The sequence below is a fragment of the Protobothrops mucrosquamatus genome, unplaced genomic scaffold, assembly GCF_001527695.2.
Source record: "Protobothrops mucrosquamatus isolate PMUCROS unplaced genomic scaffold, P.Mucros_1.0 scaffold_19, whole genome shotgun sequence".
Lineage (NCBI taxonomy): Eukaryota > Metazoa > Chordata > Lepidosauria > Squamata > Viperidae > Protobothrops > Protobothrops mucrosquamatus.
Genome location: NW_015386095.1, coordinates 874,541 through 885,255, shown reverse-complemented (window position 1 = coordinate 885,255; position 10,715 = coordinate 874,541).

Here is a 10,715-nt window from a genome sequence, read left to right as displayed (position 1 = left end):
GCTTTTTCAACAAGCGGGACTGACCTAGGGTGAATTTTAAATAGGGAATAATTTTTTAAAGATTTTAATAATGACACAGCCATAAATATATTTGGTTTTTAATTGGTTTTATAGGGGAAATGTTTTTTGTGTTGTTTTTTAATATGCTGTGAGCCGCCCTGAGTCCCGTGGGGAGAAGGGCGGCATAGAAGTTAGTGAATTAATTAATTAATTAATTAATATACTATAATATGACAAATGCATAATAAAAAACATTTGTAACAATAACATTTTATATTGTAATTATGCTTACATGCCATGCCCCCGCTTGCAGCCGCCCCGCCAGCACTGCTACCCCGCTGTGTAGAGCGGGCCCCGCGGCTCCCAAAGCACCAGCTGCCCCTGCCCCGGCCTCGGGGGGAAGCCCGCCCCGACACACCCTGCCTGCAGCCGCCCCGCCAGCACCACTGCCCACCCTGCGCAGCCCCATGTAGAGCAGGCCCCGCGGCTCCCACAGCACGGAGGGCAGCCGGCCACCGCCGCCCCTCACACCACCGCCCGCAGCAGCCCCGCCACCCCTGTCTCTTGCGCCCGCAGCCATTATTGCCCTAGCAGGGCTGAAGATCAAGAGAAAGTTACCGTGGCATCACCGCTCCAGTCTCCTCCAGGTATCTTCGGGACTAACTAGGAGATGGTGTAGTTAGGTAGCAGGGAAGGATGCAAAGTTCCTGCCAATTCGCCTTCGCTGCAGACAACTTACATGTGCAAAGTTTGTCGGCTGGGTGTTTTGGACCGCTCAGCAGCAATTCTTATTGGCTTTCAAAAGCCAATAGGGGGAGTAGCACAGCTCATGCAAAAGTTGAAAAAAACCCCATCAAAAAAGGTGCCAGAATGCCGTTCTGAGCGTTCTATGAGGAAAAAAAAAGCCCTGCAGATTAGTCTTCAAATATCGAAAATATCGAAAAGGAGGACATGTAGGAGGATACTTTTCGAGGGAGGACAGAACTCACAAAAGGAGGACTGTCCTCCCTAAAGGAGGACGGTTGGTCACCTTAGTACCCCACACACTTCTGGAAAATGAGATTAGCAGCTATGATCTAGGAAACTTAGATTAGTCAGCTGGTGGAATTACATAAGGGTGTGAAGATAATCTTTATTACTGAAGACCCATGGTGGCGCGGTGGTTAGAATGCATTATTGCAGGCTGACTCTCAGCCAGTTCGATCCTGATCAACAAAAGGTTGACTCAGCCTTCCATCCTTCCGAGGTCTGTAAAATGAGGACCCAGATTGTCAGGGGCAATATACTGATTCTGTAAACCACCTAGAGAGGGCTATAAAGCACTGTGAAGGGGTATATAAGTCTTAAGTGCTATTGCTATTGCTACTGAAAAAATATAAAGGCCTGATTCCATTTGAAGCCCTAGACTGCTAAACAAAGGCTCACAGAATTTGCTACCAGGCTAAGAAGATACCCTATAGAAGCAGAGGCCAAGAAGATAACTGCCCTGTCCTCCAAAAAATCCATCCAAAATATACTCCAACTGTAGCCCAATAAGACAGTAACAACAGAGCCACCAACAGCAGAAACTGAGCAGTACTGGGACGAACACATGGAAGAAAGAGAATGCATAACACCAATGCAAAGTGGCTGCAAGACCTGAAAACAAACTAAAGCTTTCTCCCAGAAGAGGAACCAGTTACCATCACAGTACATGTGTGTTCCTTCATTCTCTGCCTGGCACAAGTATATGGATAAGTGATGCTAGGAAATATTGTATTGGTTGCAGCTTTTTCTGAGTTCAAATCTCCATTTTCTTACAAAGATCTATCAGCTTTAGAAATGAGATTTTCCTTCAGACTGCATCTGTAAAAGAAATACAGGTAGTCCTCAACTTACCACAGTAATTCAGTCCAAAATTTGTGTTGCTAAGTGAGACAGTTGTTAAATGAGTTTTACCCATTTTACAACCTTTCTTGCCAAGATTGTTAGGTGAATCACAGTTAAGTTAGTAACACGGTTGTTAATTGAATTTGGCTTCCCCATTGACTTTGCTTTGTGAGAAGGTCACAAAAGGTGATCACATGACCCTGGGACACTGCAACTGTCATAACTATGAACTGGTTGCCAAGTGTGCAAATTCTGATCATATGACTGTGAGGATGCTGCAATGGTTATAAAACGGTCATAACTCGCTTTTATCTGACATTTTAAGTATAATTTTTGAATATTGGGCAAGTCAATTTTAATAGAAATCAATTTTTAATAGAAATCAAGAACAGTTCATTTCCGATAGTTCTTCATCTGAGCTTCAACTGAATCATTATACATCTACTATAACAACAGTCTGTTGGAGAGGGCTATGGGAGAACAACATAAATACAGATTGAGATCTCCTAATGGGACCAAACCCTGCATATGACTAAGCCCAAACTGCTCCGGGCAAAATGTCTAAGGGAAGGGCATGTACTATTGCATGCTTTATAATGCTGATGTAGAACTTTTCAGTGCATTGCACCTAAAAAGTAATCTTGCCCAAACTGATCTATGGTGAAAGAAAGTCCACAATTGGGCAATACTTTAAACAGAGCCAGTCAAAACAGAAGAAAATATGAGCTTTTAGATTGTATTTTTCTGCCAAGTGGTTCTGGAAAATAAAGCAGGGTTTGATTTTAGAACCATGGCTACATTACAGCAGGATGTTTCATCAAATGACAAGAAGCCAACAGACATGCAGATGGAACCTTATCCTGTTACCCATGGTTGCAGCATCCTATTTGTGAAGAGATTGGCAAACTCTGTGAAGAGATTGGCAGTGAGATTAAGAAGGTGGAGCCAGAGCAGCTCTTGGGAGAAACAGAAAAGACAACATGTCTTATGTCACCAATAACCTAATTGTCCATGATGCATACTTATATCATCTTTGGCATGTTGCATAGGTGATTGGTATCTACTCACTCTGCAAAATAGGTGTGCTCTGTTTGAAAGCCCTTATGCTTCTTTCTCAGTGTTATTTATCTTTGAAACCAGACCAGTAGAAGATACTTTTTAATAAACAACTGTAGTGGATATAGGAATGCATTCCATTCTTAATGTGTGACATTCTTTCAGCTTTTTAAACAAAGAAACCAAGTCCCTCTATCAACTCTTTTAATGTTTCCTCATAGTTGCTTGTTCCCTGAATGTCTTCCCAGATCATCGCATCTCCACTTCAAATTGGTTCCAATTTGTCTAAATCTTTCTTAAAGGATGTTGCCCATAATCAAACACAGTACTCAAGGCATGGTCTGACTAAAGGAAAAAAAAATTGCTATGATTTGGAAACAATTTTTCTATTAACGAGGTCTAAAATTACATTTAGCCCTTTTTTCAGCCAGATCACAGTCATATTCAGTCTGCTTATTATTATGCATCATTTTCTAAGATCTTTATCACAAGTACCAATACAAAGGATAATATTCCCTATGCCTTGTTTATGATTTTTATTTAGAAACCAAAGAACCTTATGCTTGTTTCTGTTAAATTTCATTCTGTTTTTTCAGCCCATTTCTTTATTCTGTCAATATGATTTTGAATGTTCTTTTTATATTCTAGGATATTAGTTACTTTCAGATGCATCATCTGAAAATGGATAATCATTCTTGCCTCCTTTCTTCATGGTCATTTATAGAAATATTGAAGAATGAAGACCCAAGGACTGAACCTTTAGCAAGTCACTTCATACATTTACTAGTTTTGATAAGGAACCACTCATCAAGTATGATTTTTGAGCTATCATAGATTCACTTAATTGGTATTCGTTCAATTCAAACCTTGATAATCACAGTACCATGGGGTATTTGTCAAATGCCTTATTGAAATTAAGATATATTAAATTTACTGCTTTCCCTTAATCTTTTAAATAAGTTACATAATTTGGAATCCTGTACAGTATCTTGACTTTGATATAATATGAACATGAATCACTTTGCTTGGGCTTCCCACTCCAAAAAGGGCAGCAACTGACACATCAGCTGAGGTTTGGCAAAGGCCTCCCTAGCTATGGCCTCTACTTGCTTATTAAGCAAAAGGCGTGGATCCAGGAGGACTCTCAAGCTTGTTTCTTTGGGGGATGATTACTCCACATCCAATATAGAGGTTGTTGCAATGAAGTCAGATTATGCCTAAATAAACCTCTGTTTGGCCAGGATTCAATTTTAACTCCCCCCCCCCATGCAATCTGTCACAGCCTCCAGACATGGAATAAAATCCTCTATTCCAGCTCTAGCTCAGTCCAGGATGGATATAAACCTCCCAACAATTTCATGTAGGTGTAAGATATTACAAGGAACATGCCACACATACTTTGACTGCTTCTGCCCCATAACTATTAATTGGAGCAGCCCAATCAGGAAGAAATGAAGCAACAATGAATTAGTGACATCCACTCCTACCCTCATAAATGATCCAGGGGGATACCATTGTCAAAAGCATCAAATGCCACCAAGAGGTCTAGTTGATCCTGGTGGGTTTTATTGTCTCCATTCAGGCCCTGATAGTCCAACATGGTTTTCATCCCATCTTCAGATATTGATTTTGAGTAAAAGGAATCCAGATAAGCTGCTTAATCTAGGGGAGTCTGCAACTGTCATTATGCCATATTCTCCTAAATCTTCCCATAAAATGGAAGATTGGAAGAGATAACTTCTTCAGGAGCAAGTGCACTGCTCTGCTCTTTAAGCGCCATGCCATGGCATTTCACAACATTTAAACATTTTATTGGAATATGAAATAAATCTGGAAACATGTATATGAATTTTCAGCCTTCTAACATTACCTCTAGCACCCTGTCTACCATGAAAAATAAATCTCAGAAAATTAGAGTTGAGAATACGCCATTCTGTTTTGTCAAACTCACAGAGATTGTGTCATGGAATCTCTTATAACAATTGGTTGAAGCCCTGTGGTGTTACAGAATGTTCATAAACTTCCTACAATAAAATGCCCATACTGTATATTGGGATTTTGGAGGGAGAAGCTCCTTTTTGTTTGATTTTTCTTTATTTGCTCTTTCCTACCATCATGTCTTCTTGCATAATAAGCCCTTGTATAAGTCCGGCTTATTTTTACTTCTTTCTGTTCCATTTCCTGTGACCTTATGGACTGGGTGATTCTGTCCTCAACATGAAAAAGTAGATCTTTGTTTTACACATGACTAGTATTATGTGCTATGCAGTGAGTTGACTGTTTATCAGACAAACAGGTTTAAACTTGCTGATCAAAGCCATAGTTGATTCTGTTGCTTGAGAGCAGTTTGCATGCTGAAGTTATGTCAATTCTCTATATCACTGTGAGTAGCATTCTTACCTAGATAGGTTAGGTCTCATGCTTTTTAAAACAAGTCCCTTATTCTTATTTCATCAGACGAGATGCTGAGGTAGATATTGTTTAATGGCCTTGTGTTAAAGAGAACAATCCTCTTTCCCAAAATAAGAGACTGCAAAAATTGGACATCTTTTTTAAACACAAAAGCCTGAAAACTCACCATGCTTCCAAAATTGCTATCATTGGTTAGAAAAAAACCTCACATATGTTTTGTATATAAATATGAACAGCAATATTCACATGGGTGAAGGCAAATTGAGAAATTCTTTGAGGGATTATTAAGAAGGAAAGATTGCTGTAAGATAAAACACTGGTTCTTCTCATTGCCAATGTCAATTCTTTCTTCTCTTTCTTTTTTGAAATTTCTTTTCAAATTTTGAAAAAAAATACAAAAAATAAAAGACAATTTGCAAATACATAACAACACATCATCATAAGAAGACAGGATAATTTAGTGATGCTTGTATAATATGATGTAAATATGAGCCAGCAGTGTGCTGCACCTGCCAAAAAGGCCAACACAGTGCTAGGCTGCATTAACAGAGGGATAGAATCAAGATCACCTGAAGTATTAATACCACTTTACAATGCTTGGTAAGGCCACACTTGAAATACTGCATCCAGTTTTGGTCACCGCGATGTAAAAAAGATGTTGAGTCTAGAAAGAGTACAGAGAAGAGCAACAAAGATGATTAGGGGACTGGAGGCTAAAGCATATAAGGAAAGGCTGCTGGAATTGGGCATGTCTAGTTTGACGAAGAGAAGGACGAGGGGGGACATGATAGCAGTGTTCCAATATCTCAGGGGCTGCCACAAAGAAGAGGGAGTCAAGCTGTTTTCCAAAGCGCCTGAAGGCAGGACAAGAAGCAACGGATGGAAACTAATCAAGGAGAGAAGCAACCTAGAACTAAGGAGAAACTTCCTGACAGTTAGAACAATTAACCAGTGGAACAACCTGCCTCCAGAAGCGGTGAATGCTGCAACACTGGAAGTTTTTAAGAAGAGACTGGACAGCCATTTGTCTGAAATGGTATAGGATTTCCTGCCTGAGCAAGGGGTTGGACGAGATGACCTCCAAGGTCTCTTCCAACTTTTATTATTATTATTATTATTATTATTATTATTATTATTATTATTATTATTATTATTATTATTATTATTATTATTAAACTGCACACTTTCTCCCATCCCATATAATGTAATTAATTTGGAAAGTGGAGCTTTTTTGAAACTTGAATGTAAATTTAATTAATAAACAAAACACATAGAAATGCAATTAAAACTGAAATGTGTATGATTTTAAACTGTAAGAAGTTTCACACAATTGTTCTTGATTGGGAATCTTTGACATAATCTAAATGTGAACAGTTTGTCAGGGAATAATCAATAAAGTGATTCATTTGACAACCATCTATATTTAGTCATGCTCCAAAGCACATGTTGTGGAGTAAAGATAGTTGGTAGTCACCAGACAGATTACCATATAATTTACATATTTAAGTTCAGAAAGTCTGCTATAAAACTGTTGAAACTTGTGAGCCAAACAAACAACAAAGTGTACACCATTTTTTAGAAACATCTGTACAGTTATCTCAACTATTTATAAATGATGGAATTAAACTAATTATAAATGGATTTTAATACTTTTTTTTCCCAGTACTGGAATATGCAGGTTGTCACAAAACAAAATTAACCAAACAAACCTCACACAGATAGGAAAAGAAATCTAAAATAGAGGGTTTAGGGTTTAAGTTAGACTAAAAGTGTGGAGAAGAAACAAAGCTTCAAAGTGTAAATTATTATGCAAAAGTAGTAATTCTTTGTAAATTGCCTCATGCTACTTGCAAAGGCAGAATGATAAGTTACATACCTTGACATTCTTCTATGCAATTAATACAGTGCAATCCTAAAGCAAGTTAATTCCAAAATAAATGCCCTTCTTCAGTGCAATTCATTGCCAAGGAAAGCTGACTTTTACATGTTTTTATAGAGAAACATTTCCTAACAGCAAGAACAGTCTGACTGGAAGCTGATAAACCCCTCTTCACTAGATGTAGTCAAGCTGACAGTCATCTCTCTACAATGCTGTAATCTGGATTCCTGCATTGAGCAGGGATTGAATTAGATGGCCTAAATGCCCATCTCCAGTTCTATTGTAGGTTTTTATCTTCTTGTCTGTGAATATATTAAACTTTACAACTGAATTGATATATTTCTATTACAATTATATAAGTACAGAAACACTGTCCTTTTTTACCATTCAGTGCTCCCATTAAATCAAAGTACTGTAGTTGGAAGATGAACATTTGAAACTGCCTATTGCTGTATCTACATCAGGTTTTCCCAGATACATTGGACTTCACTTCTCAAAATGCCTGTCTAGCATGACTCCACATTTGGAAGAAACTATATCCCAGAGGGTATCAGATTCGTATTGATTGGAGCCTTTCCAAGTACTCAGCTATTTTTTCCCATACACATTAGAACAAGTAAAGTGCAGGTAAAATGATTGTAACTTAATAATGATTTTACTTTCCCCCTCCAAAGTTAATTACCTTATACTCCCCCCTAGGTTACCATGTGTATTACTTTCATTGAGGAGTCCTTGGTGCTCTCTGAGCTTGGTTGTTTTCTTGCAGGCATTTCATTACCCAAATTAGGTAACATCATCTAGCACCAATGATGTTACCTAGTTTGTATAATGGACTATCTATAAGAAAACAACCAAACTCAGAGAGTACCAAGGACCCCTCATTTCAACCCTGAGTTACAGATATTCTCCTTTATTGGTATTACTTTCATTAGAAAACATAGAAATAATATTTTCCCATCTATTACTTCCATTTCTCATGCTTTCAGTAGCTGGTTTCTACATTTCTGGTACATTAGAGCCAACAAATGAAAATGTCAGGGCCCACTTCAAAACCTCATCCTAAGGAAGTAGAACTCATGGAAGCAGTTTCTTCCAAAAGGAACTTTTATTAGGAAAAGCTGATAGCAGGCATACTAGACAGGATCTGAAGGTTTCCCGCTCAGATCAATAGGTTAAAAGTGTCCCAAGCAAACCCCACCTCAAAGTTCATCTGGTCAGTTCACATGGGCCAATCCCCAGGTGTTACGTCCATTGTGGGAAAGAGCAGATAACGCCAGTGTTATGCGTCCTTTCCAGTCCGTGAAGAAAGACTAGTAGACAGGAACGGGTTGACATGTGGTTTAATCCGAGCAGAAATAAAGTCAGCGCTGGGAGTAATCTGCTCCCAGCGCTTTACATAGCCTCCCCACCCCGCAGCTCCACCCCCAGTCAACAAGCCAGCATCCGGCGTTTAGTCCTGATAATCAGCAACCCAGAGGCCTCCCTCCCTCCTGACCTGCTGTCCAGTCCCTGCCAGAAGACGCACAGCATGTCATTTAGCGGAGCGGCAGACTTTAGGTAGGAACCCTGTCTTCCTCTCGCTGTTGCGGTAAGCCCACTGGGCTTGGCCCCTCGGTCTGCTGGTGTCCGGCAGCTGTGCTGGTACTGAGGCTGCTCCGCTGCTCAGCGGTTCTTGTTCCAGGCCAAAGGACCGACCCTGCCCCGTGTCGGTGTTGCTAGGCCTCCCCGCTCGTTGCCTGCACCACTGGAGGCAAGCCGTGCTAGCTGGCACCGCTGGAGGCAAACTGCACCAGCCACCCGGAGGAGACCCGATCCCGAGTCGCTGAGCCTCTTGCTGGCTACCAAGGCCCTGGTAGCTATGCCAACTGGGGCCGTGGGGATTCCCCGCCCTACAGCGGCATCGCCAGTCCGTCCCCTGCACTGCTAGTGTCCCTAGGCTCGAGCCACAGGCCGCAGGGATTCCCTAGGCTCAAGCTGCGGGCTGTGGGGATGCCCTGCCCTACAGTGGCATTGCCAATCTATCACCCGTGCCATTGGCATCCCTGGGCTTGAGCTGCAGAGTTGGTTTTGCCGGCCAGTAGGTCTCCCTTGCTGGCAATGCTGGAGCCAAGCCATGCGACCTCCCTGGCGACGTTACCGGCATCGAACCGTCAGCTTCTGGCTGTGGGGTGGCCTCTTGGAGCTGTCTTTCCCCCCTCCCATGTATGTCGAGCCCACGGGGCTTGACAGGTGGCTCCCTCTACCAGGGCTCCATCTGGAAGGCAAGGAGAAACATATGAATGTTCGTCCGCCATGGTGGACAGTTCAGCCGACCCCAACCCGGCTTACTGGGACACTGGCAATGGAATATTCGCAACAAGCGGGGGCATGGATGTCCGCCTCCCCCACCCACAATGCCTTCATAATGGGGTACCCCTTCCATCATACCAGGTATTGTAACCGTCCTGTTGGATCCAAGAGTCCAGGACCTCCTGTATCTCATAGTGATCCCCCGTGACAGGCCCTGGTACCCCGTTCATGGGCCTACATGAGGATCCCCCTACCGGCTTCAGCAGACTGCTGTGGAAAACCGGGTGTATTTTCCCCAAGAACCGAGGTAGCTGTAATCACACGGTTACTGGGTTGATGACTTGTGTGATCCGGAAGGCCCCTAGGAATTTTGGCCCAACTTTTTACAGGGAACCCTCAGGCATAGATATTTAGTTGAGAGGTATACCATGTCGCCCACCCGAAAAGGCTTTGGGGGGCTCCTTTTCTTATCGGCCTGTGCCTTTGTGGTTTCCTCGGCTTTCATTAGGGCCTTCTTAACAGCATCCCACCCACCCCCAATGTGCATTATCCACTCCCGGGGTTGGCAGGGTGAGGGGTCCCCTTGGTTGTACTCGGGGATTGGGAAGAAGTCTATGCCATGCACTACCCGGAAGGGAGCAAACCGGGTGCTGCTGTGCACAGCATTATTGTATGCTACTTCCGCAAATGGCAGTAGGTCAACCCAGTCCGTTTGTTGGATGAAACGTAGCTCCATAGATAGCGCTCCACCATGCATTTGTTCGTTCTGCTGCCCCGTTGGTGCTGGGCTGGTATGCCGAGCTGAGACCTTGGGACGACCCGATGAACCGGATGAACTCATGCCAGAAGCGGATCGTGAACTGCACCCCCCCGGTCCGAGATGATCTGTCAGGGTACCCCATGCAGGCGATACACGTGCGTAATGAAGAGTCTGGCCAACTGCCGGGCAGACGACAACCCTTACACGGGACAAAGTGGGCCTGCTTAGAGAAGAGGTCTATGATGGTCCAGATTTATTTATTTATTATTTGAATTTATATCCCGCCCTTCTCCTTGCGGACTCAGGGCGGCTGACAATCAATTAAAAACACCACTAACAATCACAAGTTAAAATTAATTAAAATGAAATATTTAAATTGTCTAATTAAAAAGTAATTAAAAACCCTCTAAAAAACCCCTCTTAAAAATTATCCTAGGCCAGTCCCGCTTG